A 13793-nucleotide genomic window follows, 5' to 3' on the forward strand; every position below is an offset into this window, starting at 1 on the left:
AGCATGAGGAGCCATGACACTTAGCACACTTAGCATCACCCATTCCTCTTCTGAGTTTCTGGCGCACATGCGCATACGACAATCAGCTAGCCTTTGTGCGTGTGGCAGTGGTGGAACCCAGAAGAGCTGGTCTATTGTTTTCCTTTGTGGGCATGTGCCCCAGCCAGCTGATTGGTGCGTGTAGACTTGCTGGTCAGTGCACATGTGTGTGCCAGAAACCGGAAGTTCATTTTCTGACACGTGCATGTCCCCTGGGCAGCACCTCTTCCTGGTTGCAGCCCAGAAGAGCCCACATGCACGAAGTGCTCCCTTTTCAGCATTCAGTGGCAAAAAGGTTCGCCATCACTGCAATAGATTATACATAAACGCAAAATGGATTTATAGGGTAATGCAAGTTTCGGCAAGCATATTTTATTTATTTATTAAATTTATTTACAACCAATTGTTTAGTGATTGTTCAAAGTTAAAACAGCTCTGGAAAAAAAATGACTTATGAGCAGTGCTCACATTTACGACCCATTGCTGCATCTCCACTGTCATGTGATCAAAATTCAGGCACTTAGCAATCAGCATGCATTTACGATGGTTGCAGCACCCTGGGATGATGTGATCACCAACTGCAACTTCTCAGCCTGCTTCCAATAAGCAAAGCCAATGGGAGAAGCAGGATTCCCTTAACAACCCCATGTTTCACTTAACAAATGCAGTGATTTGCTTAAAAACCATGGTTTTAAAAAAAGATCAAAAAATCAGGCGCAACTCATTCAATAACCGTCTCGTTTAGCCACAGAAATTCTGGTCCAATTGTGGTCATACGTCAAGGGCCACCTGTACAATATTTCATATTAGAAATACAGAAACTTGAAAGAAACATTAAAGTAAGTTCCAGTTTTCGGGGGAGAAATCTTTCCTATAGTTATACTACTTATGGAGATGAGGCTGTCCAGTTGTTTCAAAATCAGGGCAGCAGCCCTTGCCCTCTTGACAGATTTATAAAGATTATTATAATAATTATCCTTTGTTCGAATGTGCTCATCTAAAATGAAGGCATACGTATATCCAAAGGGTAAAGACTCAGAAAAGGTAAACGCAATAGGAGGCCTGTTTTTAATCTCAATACAGGCAGATCTGCTACTGAAAGTCTATTCCAAAACAGCGAATAAAGATTCATGTAATTTTTTTAAAATACTTCCCTCCTTCCACTTTCTTCTTTGTTTATTCTATTCTGTCATTTTTTTTTTATTTTTTTTTAGTATGCACCCTGCCAGCCGAAAGTTCCTGTTTTTTAATAGTTGTACATGCTGGCTGGGGGATTACAGGAACTGAAGTCCTGCACATCTGGAAGTAAAGAACTCCACTTAAATCTCAGAATGCATTATCTATATAATGTAAACTGTAAATTCTTGATTGGCCTTCCTCATTGGTCTGTCATGGAAATGAAATACAGAAACTCATAACTGTTCTGCATCAGAGGCGAAACACTCAGAAAACTCATGAAGCCCTTTGAATAAGCAAACTATAAGCCAATGACTATTCCAACTGGGGTATGTTCCTTCGACTTGGAAGTCACAGGAAATAAGCTGCTGAGTGGGATGCTAAAATACAAGACGCTGGCTTATGTTAAACCAGGCCTTTTGTCCATCTGGCTGAGTACTTATCTGTTCTCACTGGTAGCAGCTTTCCCAGGCTACAGACAGGAATTTTTCTCGGCCCTATCTGGAGACAGTGGGGATTGGCTTAATCTACATGTATTGCAAACTATGTCCATTGCCAATAAAATGTTCCTTTCTTATTACTAGGTTGGCAGTAACTGGATTTAATGTCTAAACCACACAGAACTAATGAGGTACCCAGGGGTTCAACATACCTCTTGTCAACCCTCAGGATCCTTGGCCCTATTAATGGCTAGCTGACTTTTTTCTTTTTAAAGCTTCTTGTGTTTTTTTACTTATATAAACGGAAAGTTGGCATGTATTAAACCATGATCTTAATCTCAAGATCATGTTTTTATATTTATCATATTCATCAACAAAAAAACCAGTTTGGAGCTCATAAACCCCTGAAATACTTTGGGAAAATAAAAATATGTAGAATCGTGTCCAGCTAAATGATTAATGAAGTGTGATAAAGATGGTGATGGAATGAATAATCATCTGCTCATCACTTCTTTTAATATTGTTTATGATGCTTTTTAAATAGCTGACCGTGAAAACATATCTTCTGCTTGTACCTTATTTTTTTTTTAATGTTTATATTACAGACTAGTTTTAGTTCTATTTTTCATGCACGCGTTGTATTTTATTGCTGTCTTGGAGACTTTCTGCGCCACTGAACTATCTAGAGAGTGTTTCATTTTTTAAATCTCTTTTTTAAGAAATAAAACTTTGGTATGGAAATATAATGATACAGAAAAGGTAGCACAAAAACATTCTGCATCTGCCAAATTGCTAAATTATTGCTTCTTAATGAAACTCTGAAGTATTTTTTATCTCCAAATGAGGATAATATGCTAAACATTGCAACTTTTGAAAATCCTACGTTCACAAACTTTGGGCCTTATAAAAGTGACTAATTGAGAGACATCTTACAAGGAGGTTTTCCCTTCTCAGAATCTCAAGATCAAGAGCTTGGGGTGTGTGTGTGTTAATGGAACCCAATAACACATTAGTTTTTATCTCTACCTGAAGTAAGGCAATTATCTACCACAAAACTGTTTATGGAAAGATTGTTACCTCAACATCTTTGCAAAACCTAAATAAGGCTACAAACAGACTAGGGTTTGAGAGAGTATAATATCTTCTTGCTTGTTTCTTATATATAAAATGCATATGGCTGTCCAACTCACTCGCCGCGACTCCAGGTGGCTTACAGAAATAAAACCCTAAATACAAAACACAATAAACCTGCACTCTCCTGGCAACAAAAATCAAACAAATCACTTGATAGACTTCATACCATCCTGGGGTCCACAAGTCCATTAGCAAAACCTTGTCTTCATAAGAATATCAAGGTGGGGGCCAATCTTATCTCCATCAAGGATGATGTTCCTCAGGGAAGGAGCCACCACAGAGAAGTTTCTTCTTCTTGGTCCCACGAGATGGCCCTCCTTAAGAGAGGGAACTCATAACATATCCTGCCTCTCTGGCTCACGTAGATGTAACTGGGGGTGGGGGCGGGGGCTGTCCTGCAAATAACGTGGTCCCAAGCCATGTAGAGCTTTAAAGGTAACAACTAGCACCTTGAAGTGGACTTGGAAGGAAATCACCAAACAACACAACTTCAGCAAGACAGGTGACATGTGTGCAAATCTAGACTTGAACAAAACCATGTGGGCTGCTGCACTTTGAACTAGAGGTGGTATTCAGCTGGTTCGGACCAGTTTGGGCGAACTGGTAGCAGAGATAGCGGGTGAGGCCACCCACCCCGCCCAGGCACTATGCCATCATATTTAGCCACGTTTCTGAGGCCAGGCGCATGCGTGGAAAGTGCGAGAGAGAGCAAAGCACATGTGCAGAAGACTGGGCGCATGCGTGGAAGGTGCATGTGCACACAAAGCAAGCATGCGTGCAGCAAACTGGGGGTAAAAATAAGTGAACCCCCCCCCCTGCTTTGTACCAATTGAAGCTTCTGAATACTTTTCAAGGGCAGCCCCTTGTAGAGTGCATTGCATTTTAATGTTTGAGACCTCTTTTCAAACTCCCAGATATCTTTCCAGTACAGCTTTTTGCTTTGACATTGAATTCCTCAGCACTGAAGGAAGAAGTTGGATGGCCATACCTTACTTCTAGTTAAGGTTAAATATCCTGCACCAGGACTGGCTCCTCTGATGATTTCCAGTTGAATTGGATGAAGGCCATTCCAGGGAAACTTATGTCAAATTGTCTTGCCCCAAAACTTCCACAAACAGCAACAGACTGTTTGGCTGTAAAGTATCAGAAATGAATTAAGTAAAAAAAAACAAAAAAAAAAACTTTAAAATATAGGAACCTGTAACTCTGCCTTGAATTATCCTGTTGCCATACTATTTTATTTCTGCCCAACTGGAAAGCATTTTCCTGAGCATCTTTGACGTCCTGCCATCTGTTTTCTTAGATGGCAGATTTAATAATTTGCCTTTTAATGAATGCATTTTTCCTTGAGGCTCTGGAGCTGCTGAAACAGTTGGCCCTGTTTTCTCGTAGTGAATCATATAAACGTTGAATTCTAAAGTTGGAAGGACACACAAAAATGATCTAAAGCTTTTGCCAACCATGTTCTGGAGAATCCCATGATCCTTGAGAGACTAAGGAGGGGAAAGTAAGTTCACTCAAATGCAGCCAATTTTCTATTACCAGAGTTCTGACTCTCAATCAAGAGTTCTTTTTTTAAAAAAAATAATGGCCTGAAAAATGTCAAAAAATTCTGATCTGGGCTAACCTTCTGCAGTTGTGCAAAAAAAACCAATTAAACCATCCAGGAGATATGATTGTCCCGACTACTACATTTTTATAGAGAGTTACCTGTTGCCATTTTTATCTTATTTTATGGAACTTTCAGAGGATTTTCATATTTTTTTTTAAAAAAAATATCAGATAAGCAATCTGTTATTCCTGACGCGTTATCTAGGCTCTGTGTACTAGCTTAATAAAGCCAGCCAAAAGATTACTGCAGACTTGCCTAGCATCTGCAAGTAGGTTATTTAGTCTGTACCTGTATTCCATATGTATTTATTTTTATAGCATTCATATTTATATATATACATGCTGTTGATTGGGAATGATAATGTTACAAGTTTAGTGAGGATAATTAACAGTGGCAATTACAGCTTTAACATTTTGAGCTTATGAGCAAGAAACTGGACCTCTTTTGATCTGATCAAGAGAGTGCAGATCAGAAAGACTTCAATTCCCATTCATTGGGGAATATGCTTAAATATTTTACTAGGAATAAGGAGAGGTATGATGTTTACTGGGACCTTATTTGCTTAGGTGGCAGTAAATCACAGCTCCACGGGAGATAAAGAGCTTTGACACTACTTACAATAATCAGCTGAAGTTGAAGAAATGCATTTAATGATATAAGTAATAATTGTTGGATGATCTCTGAGCCAGCTCTTGGGATACAAATGCCTTTACACTGATTTGATTAAGTCTAAAGTCTCCTTAAGTGTATGAGACAAGGATTCTTTTAACATTTTTAGCCATCCAACCATTTCAACCATGTTAACAAAAATGAGATCCATTTCACATTTTTTTCCAAATTAGTCCAGCTAGTATTTGTGATTGGAATATTTGTCTAATACTTTCAGCCACAACTAGCATAACAACTCTTCCCTCCCCCCCCCCCCCGCAAAAAAAAAAACAGCTGTATCAATACAATTAAACCAATATGAACTCTCTAACTTCATTTAATGATTTTTTTAAAAGAAAGACTTAACCCCCAGAAAATTTGAAATCTGGAATCTTATCAGTAGAAGAGCAAAAGTATCTGATTTGTAGACTGGAAAAAGTTTTCTACTTGCTGAATATTTATTTTACAAACAATTTTCCCTTATTAATGATTGGATTGTTTAAAGCAAACAATTCTGCAGAATCTTTTTTGGACGCAATAATTCAAAACTCACAGGGATTAAGAAAATTCCCTTCTGTTCCAGTTAAATATCTTACTCTTATTTTGTTGGATAACCCATGAAAAAGCAAACTGCTGACTAAGCAAAGTCTTAAAGATTAGTCAGAAATAAAAATGTTATCATCTAACAGATGTAATAAAACGATTACCTACATTTACGAATACTACATTTGTTAACAATATTGTTTGGATAAGCAGCATTTTCAGCTTCTGACATCCCTGCGATACTAACTAGAACCTTAAAACTTAAAAAGCCTACTATTAGTTTTTATAGATATCAATAAATCAATTTGAAAAGCTGGTGTTAAGAAATGCATGGGATAATAAATTAGAGCTTCCTATATTGTCTAGAATATCTTAAGTTTTATAGCTAGAGTGTTAATGGCTTCAAATTATGATTTATAAAACAAAAAATTGAAATTTATTGGACTCCATTATGTTTATATAGAAAAGGACTGTCTGAACAGCATTTTGTTGGAGATGCAGTAAAGATAATACTTTTTAAAAAAAACTTGAAAGATAAGCTTAAAGGGGTAGGAACATTTCTTGAAAGTATTCAGCCATTTAGGTAAAAATCTGACCCAAATTAGAATAAGAATTAGAATAATTTCAAGTTAAAGCACTATTTAGACTCAAATGGCAGGATCTTAGAGACATCCACAAATAGCTACAAAATGATGTCTGCATAGTGGCGTGACATCATTCTGCCAAGGACATACTTATGACATTTTGCATCACATGACCCAAGTATGCAATTCACATCATGCACATTTAAGAACACACAACACATAATTCCAAGAATTGTACAACGGTAATCTTTTAGGCAACATCAAGCAAAACGATTTATAGCTGGTTCATTTCACTGCAACATTGAAAACTTTCTTTACTTCTATTATTTTATTTTAATTCTATGGTTGTCCACTTCAGCCAAGTGACTATGCAGGACAGAGGTGTCAAACTCACGTCATCATGTTTTCGTCAAATGACATATCATGACTTTTTCTCTCTTTGCTAAAACAAGGGTGGGTATGGTCAGTGTGTGATGCATCGGCCCGCTGCCCGCGGGTTTGACCCTCCTGAAGTAGGTCTTCAACAGAAATTGAACAATGGATACTGACTGACTAGTTGAGTTGGTATGGTCTATACATAAAGTTATGTGAAAAAGTAACAGACCCCTCCTTCAGGTCTATGGTTTTACATGTCGGGCAGAGGTAGGTTGCTACCGGTTTGTACCGGTTCAGGCGAATTGGTAGTGGTATTTTGGCCTTGGTCGCTGGCATATTTTTTACTAATTTTTTCAAGTTCTGTGCATGAGCAGAACAATTTATAGTCAACTGCGCACGTGCGCGCAGAGTGTGTCTGGCGTGCAGGTGAAGCGAACCGGCAGCAACCCACCCCTGATGTCAGGATATAGGAAAAATCATCTGGTCCTTAGCAATTCTTAAAAGTAGATAAATACAACTTCAGATGAACAATATCACACGACATATTATACCATACTGTTATTTATTTTAGAAAAAAGAAAGCCAAAATGGAGAAAACTAAGCATGGTAAAGAGGATTCTCTTACTTTTTCACGTGACTCAACTATGATGAAAGAGAGTGATAAAGTCATACAGAAAATGATTATTTCAAAAACAATCAACCAATGGAACAGCTTGCCTTCAGAAGTTGTGGGAGCTTCATCAAGAAGAGATTGGACTGCCATTTGTCAGAAATGGTGTAAGGTCTCCTGCTTGGGCAGGGTTGGACTAAATGACCTACAAGATCCCTTCCAAATCTGTTAATCTAATCAAGTTATTCCCGCTAAAGGTGGTTCTACATACAAACCATTGAATCATAAGAGGTACTTAGTTTTTCATAGATGGCTTCTCCATTTTGGCTTTCCCCCCCCAAAAAAGTGTTGACATATATATGCCATGTGTTTATATCATGTGTTCTCCTTGCCTGCTTTTAAGAATTGTAAAGACCATATGATTTTTACTATGTTCTGATATATAAAACCATAGAACTCAAAGAGGATGTACTGACTTTTTTCACATGACTGCAAATATACTATCAAGGGAGTCAAAGCAATCTCAGAAAAGGATTTACATTCCCACACTGGGAGAGCTAAATGGGTTTTAATCTGGCATGCTAAACCTACAAAATCAGTTTCAGCTAAAGAGAAAATAATTAAAGGTTGCACACAGATGGCATTTAACCTCTATTATGCTTAATCAGATACATAGTTCAGTAACTTAAGAAATGCTGGTGAGCAAACTGTATACAAGAAGAAATTCACCATCATCTTTGGTGGCAATGTTCAGTTATTCAAACATTTTGGAAAATAACCTTTCAGGAATGGAGGATAATTATTCAAAATGTAATCATTATGTACTGCACATGGGGCTCTTTTTTATCACTGTTTGACCTTTTTTATTGCAGCCTGGTATTTATTTATTTGTTTGTTATTTGTTAGGGTTAGGGTTAGGTCCCTCCTGCTATTTTTTTCACAACAACGACCTGGTGAGGTGGGTTGGGTTGAGAGAGAGCATTACAACTTATTCTTGGAAAAATAAAAACTGATATGCAATTAAAAGCTGGTCTAAAATTATATGGCAACTGGCAATAGTAAAATAGTATCTCATAGAATAAAAGGTAGTTTATACATACAGTATTTAAGATTATTTCACTGTTAAATGACCAACTCTTAGAAAATCTACTTTTAGTGGATATATTGATTATAGATGCATCACGCTATACATTTCTTGCTGCACTCGAATTCCTTTATGATTATTCTTCTTTATTTTAGATTCACACACACACACTTACAGTATGTATATTAATATATATGAGTGTGTGTGTGTGTTGTGTATGCAGAGGTGGGTTCCTACCAGTTCGCACCAGTTCGGTAGAACCGGTTCGTCAAATCTACCGAACCGGTTAGAAGAGGTTCCACCAGAAAGCAGGCCACACCTACAGAAGAGGTTCCAAAATTCTTTGAAACCCACCACTGACACACACACACACACACAGACAGACAAACTCACAGAGAGAGAGAAAGAGAAAGGAAGAAAGAAATAAAGAAAAAAAGAAAGAAAAAGCGAGAGAGAGATGAAAGAAAAAAAGGAAAAAGGGACAGAGAGACAAAAGGGAGGAAGGAAGGCGAGAGAGAGAGAGAAAGAGAGAAAGAAAACACATGGCCGGCAAAGCCACTCCCACCAGGTCACATGGCTGGCAAGCCACTCCCACAAAGGAGGCCACACCCACAGAGTAGGTTCGAAATTTTTTTGAAACCCACCACTGTGTGTATGTATGTGTGCAGAAGAAGGTAGTCAAATTTGGAGGAGTTATGTATGTTAATATATAAATGTGTTTTTTTGTGTGTGTGTGTGTGTGCGCGTGTATGTGCACAGAACAAGGTAATCAAATCTGGCAGACTAAAAGAGCAAGCCAGAACTATCTAATCAGTTTGTTGCTAAAAACTGCACTCCCCATAATTGTTGTTTTGTGAAAAAGCAAGCCAGATGACACCTGCAAGTTGCTTTCAAAATTGTGCATTTGCTCCAAAAGGTTTGCTAGAAAGCAAGGTCAGCTTCAAATAGATTTGCAGATAGTGATGAGAAAGTAGAAAGAGACTAAGAAACAGTTTGAAGAAAAGGGTTATATATTTTAGGGGCCAGCTCATCTAACAGCATTTATCAGAAGCACTGCAATCATTTATGTACATCTCTGTTTCCTGAAAGAAAAATTTGCTCACCTAATTTCAAAGATCACAGGCCCAATTCTATAGTTGATTGCCCAGGCTATGGTGTTATATAGTGAAGGGAAATGAGAGATCTGACATTTTTCAAATTATTGCCCAGGCTAGGTTTTCAATCTGCAACAATTATTCATTGCTTAAAAATGCATTAAAAAGTGTTCTGACTTACACTGTCTTTGGCTGCTGCTATCATTTGCAATTTGGCTTTTCTCTCTTGTTATAATTTTTATTCTGACTCTTTTACTACTAATTCTTGCCTGTATGAATACTAGTTAGGAGAGTAGAGGTAACTTAAATAAATGACCTTCAGAAGGCATTAATCCTAGATTTGCCCATTTTGCTATCATAGGAAGAAGCTCATCCTAAGGAAACATGAGTGGTCCAACAGCATCCAATTATCTTCCTACAAGATTTCAACCTGTCTTTCACTGACGTGGCTTTCCTAAACCCAATTAACACTAGCTGCTGAAGTCCTGTCAAATGTCTCTATTTTGGCTATAATTCGGTGCCAATGAATTATTTTTATGCCATATTTATTAACTGGAATGGCAGATGACCTGGAGTTTAATATTAGCCCCAATAAAGGGAGACTGTATTTGCTTCCAATATTGTATTTTTAATTAACTTAAGAGACTTTTTTCATTTTCCAGACTTTTCAGAAACAGAGATCTTCCTTCTGAGAAAATATACAATTTGTAATGAATTTTACCTGGTGTCATATATGGACACTTGAAAGCCACTTCCATACTGTTGCCAAAAATACTGTTCAGAATTCAAGGACATCTTGATCTTACATGTATAGGCACAGCTACATGACAAACATAAGCAAGCTGCAGATCCTCATTTAGGATTATAATACTCATGATCCTTGGCCAATGGAATTACTGACTAGAGCCGTGATGGCGAACTTGTGGCACGCGTTTCACAGGTGGCACATGGAGCCATTTGTCAGCTGGCCAACGTGCATGTGCCAGCTGACTTCGCCCTTCTTTTGAGACCATTTTTTGCCCTCCAGAGTCCTTCCAGAACTTCCAGTTTCCCTACAGGCGCAGCACGTGAATGTGTGCAGCGTTGGCATGCGTCCTTACCTCCTGCAACGCCTCTGCGATGGTCCAGCTGCTCGGCGGAGCATTGTGCAGATGCCGTATGCTCCGTGTGCATGTGCGGAAGCACCGAAGAGCTCAAATACAGGTAAGGATGGCGGGCAGGTGGGTGGGCCCTCCGGCCCACTGTACCGGAATGGTACCCGATGCTCCCAGCAGGCACCGGTACACCCGTACCGAGGTGTACCATCTAGAATCCACCACTGCCCTGAAGGCTCAGGAGGACGAAAAATGCCCCTACGGACAAACCGGAAGTGACTTCCGGTTTGCTTGTAGAGTCATTTTTTGCCCTTCGGAGCTTTCAGGAAAGCCTCCTGAAGGGCTAAAACTGGCCCCATGAGCAAACCGGAAGTACATTCCTGAATTTCCGGTTTGCCCACAGGGCCAGTTTTTCACCAACATAAGCAAGTCCCAGGTGGGAGGCTGTTTTCGGCCCCCCTAGGCTCCTATAAAGCCTCTGGAGCCTGGAGAGGGCAAAAAAAGCACGCCAAAAATGGAGGGGAGTGCTGGTCATGCGTGCATGTACACTGGGGTTGTGCACATTGCATTATGGGTGTGACATGCCTGCACACTACCCCTCCTATGCTCCCCCCGCTTTTGGCACGTGAGCCAAAAAATGTTCACCATCACTGGACTAGAGTCTAAGGAAGCTGAATTTCAAAATATCTGACACATAGGTTATCTCTCCTATATTCCACGACTCTATCTAAGATATTTATTATTAAATAAACAAATGGATCTTGACCTTATGGGCCAAAATCATCAGAACAAAATGTGGAAAGTTCTTTTCCATACAATGGGCCTCAGTTGGACTTCTAATTAGACATGATTACTTAGTGCTTTCCTTTTTTTGTTGTTGTTGCATTTCCTGTAATCCTTGTGTTATCTCAGTTTACGTCCTTCACATTTTTTTACAGGGACCAAGGAAACAATAAGACTTTGGCTGTAGCATTGAAAGCTTTTCTCCAAATCACTTGTGAAAGCCAGAAAACGTCTAGTTAAATTCCTTTACATTTGGTCTTGAGTCAGAGATTGCAAGATTTGAAAGCAGTATCCTCTGCAGTTATAATTTGAAAATTGTGTGGGGGCAGGAGAGAGGGGTGGGGAGGCTGGAAAGCACTACTTCTGTTGGGAAATGAGGGTCTGATTGGGTTCACAGCTGGGAACAGGAAGGAATGTCCCACTTAGCAGGTCTCTGCCAGACAGCTTCAAAAGCGGGTGTCATAACAGAGCCTGTTGCCACTGCAACCACGGCTGCATCTCGTAGAACAAAAGGCATTTTAATGATGCTCTCCAACCCAACCCTGTATTTTTGTTTCTTGTGCCTACATGCAAGGGTAACTTTGGCAAATGGTGGCGACGAGCGACATGACAGATGTGGTGGGAGATCGTTCAGCCTGCTCTCCAAGTTTCAAGAGGACACCCTTTAAATGAGACGCCTTAAATTTTGCAAACTTACGAAGCGTTCCCACCAATGAAGTTAGGTGTGAAGCTAACATAGCCCTTCAGCACCACCACCAGAGAATAATATCTATTTGCCAGCCTCCCTGTATCTATCTATCAGACCGTGATTCTATATATCTTCCTTTTTAACTGTTCTCATAATCTTATGCCAGGTTTGTCCCAAGAGCTGGACTTTGCAAAGCAGGCATTGTTAAAAAAAATCATATGGGAGGGCTGTAAAACAGAACCTCAAGCAACTTCTCAGGAGCTGTCATATTTCTACCAGCAATGCAAACCACACCACCATGTGCCCTGAGCAGATGCTAGCATTTAAGTGCACTTTTTTTTAAAGCAGGGAAGCAGAATTGGCAGGGGAGGGGGGCAGGGAAGAAGGAAACTTAGGGAGTAATAGACCTTTGGATATTCCTTATTTCCACAGCAATTGGTATAGTATGAGTATGCTGGGGGGGGGGAGGGGGGTTGCACATTTTTTTAATCCTACTTTCCGATTCAGCAAGATAACATTCCAACTCAATAAAGTCCTTCGTCGCTAAATAAACAGAGCCACTTGCCCTCCCCATGAATGAATGATTCATCTTCCAGATTCCTGTTTTGTTTTAAACCTAACTGGAAGTCCATTTACATGTCTAGCATGCAGGCACTTAACATTTTCAAAGCTGATGCATAGCTAAATCTGCTACCAAGGAAGGGGTAAAAAAAAAAAAGTAGATCTCAAGCTTTAAATGTGCACGCATGCTAAAGGGGAAGTAAAGCAAGTTGGGAGTTCAACAATTGCACACAACAGCAGTGGTATCTCGCTGGGCTACCCAGGCGCAAGCAGCAGACTTCGGATCATCCCCCAAAATAGTGAGGTTCCCAGTGCCCCTCACCTATGCTTGGTGAGGATGAGATGAGGGAGATGCTTGAATTAGTATCGGACACAAAACTCTTGTTTGGAAGCCATGTTGCATTAGAACGACAGAAAAGCTTTTATTCACCTTCTAACATCAGATGCCTTTCATACCACCCTGCAATTGTTCCCAGCATTACTTCCCTTCCTCCAAACTGTTTTACCGTCTTAGACATTCCATTCCAAATGTTTGCTCTGGCAATTCTTCTCGGAAATTGTTTTGCAAGGACCGACCCCCACCCCCCTCGGCTGCCTCCCACAGCCTCAGAGCTATTCTTGATTTTAAAACCACCACAACAAGGAACAGTCTTCATGTGCAAGATAGTGGAAGATTGTGCATTTAAACCTTCCGGATACTTAAGATTAACAAAAGACATACATATTTGTGAGGGTTCCTGCTCAGCGACTTGCTCAGGAATATCAAAACGAGTCTTTTAAGTATGGTTACTTATTGGAAAATGTGCTGTCCTGTTAAACCCTGTTATGATGAGCAGGCTTGTGAATGTATTCAGGGGAAGAATAGTTTTGATACAGCTCGCACATCACCTGGAGCAAACGGAAATTACTCTGTTAGATTTGCCCCAAGCTCATGACAAGAAGATAATGGAAAAGCATCCTTCAACAATCAGATGAAACATGCACAGACTTTTCTCCCTCAGCAGAAAAGCTACACAACAACTATCTCTGATCACCCATTTAACTCTTGGCATGAGATATCCTGATTTTCTCTCCTCCGGGCACACTGCTCGGCGGAATGTGAAATATCATTAAAGAAGAACAGGATAAGTTCAAGACAGACCACTAAACAAGGAACAACTGGATTAAAAAAAAAAAAACAATGACACTACCACAAGACAAGTACTAGGAAGGAGCGCTTTTCAAGCTAGGCTAATTGGCATCTTCACACCTTCCACCATTCAAATCATGGCAGTTGATTTCCAATACACTCCCCAAGAACCAGTCTGGGGAAACTGATCCAAGGGTGA

General features: G+C 39.7%; 1 protein-coding gene across 2 annotated transcripts in view; it reads right to left on the minus strand.

Moving 5' to 3' along the window:
* PRICKLE2 (prickle planar cell polarity protein 2) overlaps positions 1-13793 on the minus strand; it is a 389088-nt gene that overhangs the window by 155181 nt on the left and 220114 nt on the right. The gene's annotated exons all lie outside the window — the stretch shown is intronic.

The sequence above is a fragment of the Thamnophis sirtalis genome, unplaced genomic scaffold (assembly GCF_051295495.1).
Source record: "Thamnophis sirtalis isolate CommonGarterSnake01/CBP01778 unplaced genomic scaffold, rThaSir2_p1.2 scaffold_3, whole genome shotgun sequence".
NCBI classification, from domain to species: domain Eukaryota; kingdom Metazoa; phylum Chordata; class Lepidosauria; order Squamata; family Natricidae; genus Thamnophis; species Thamnophis sirtalis.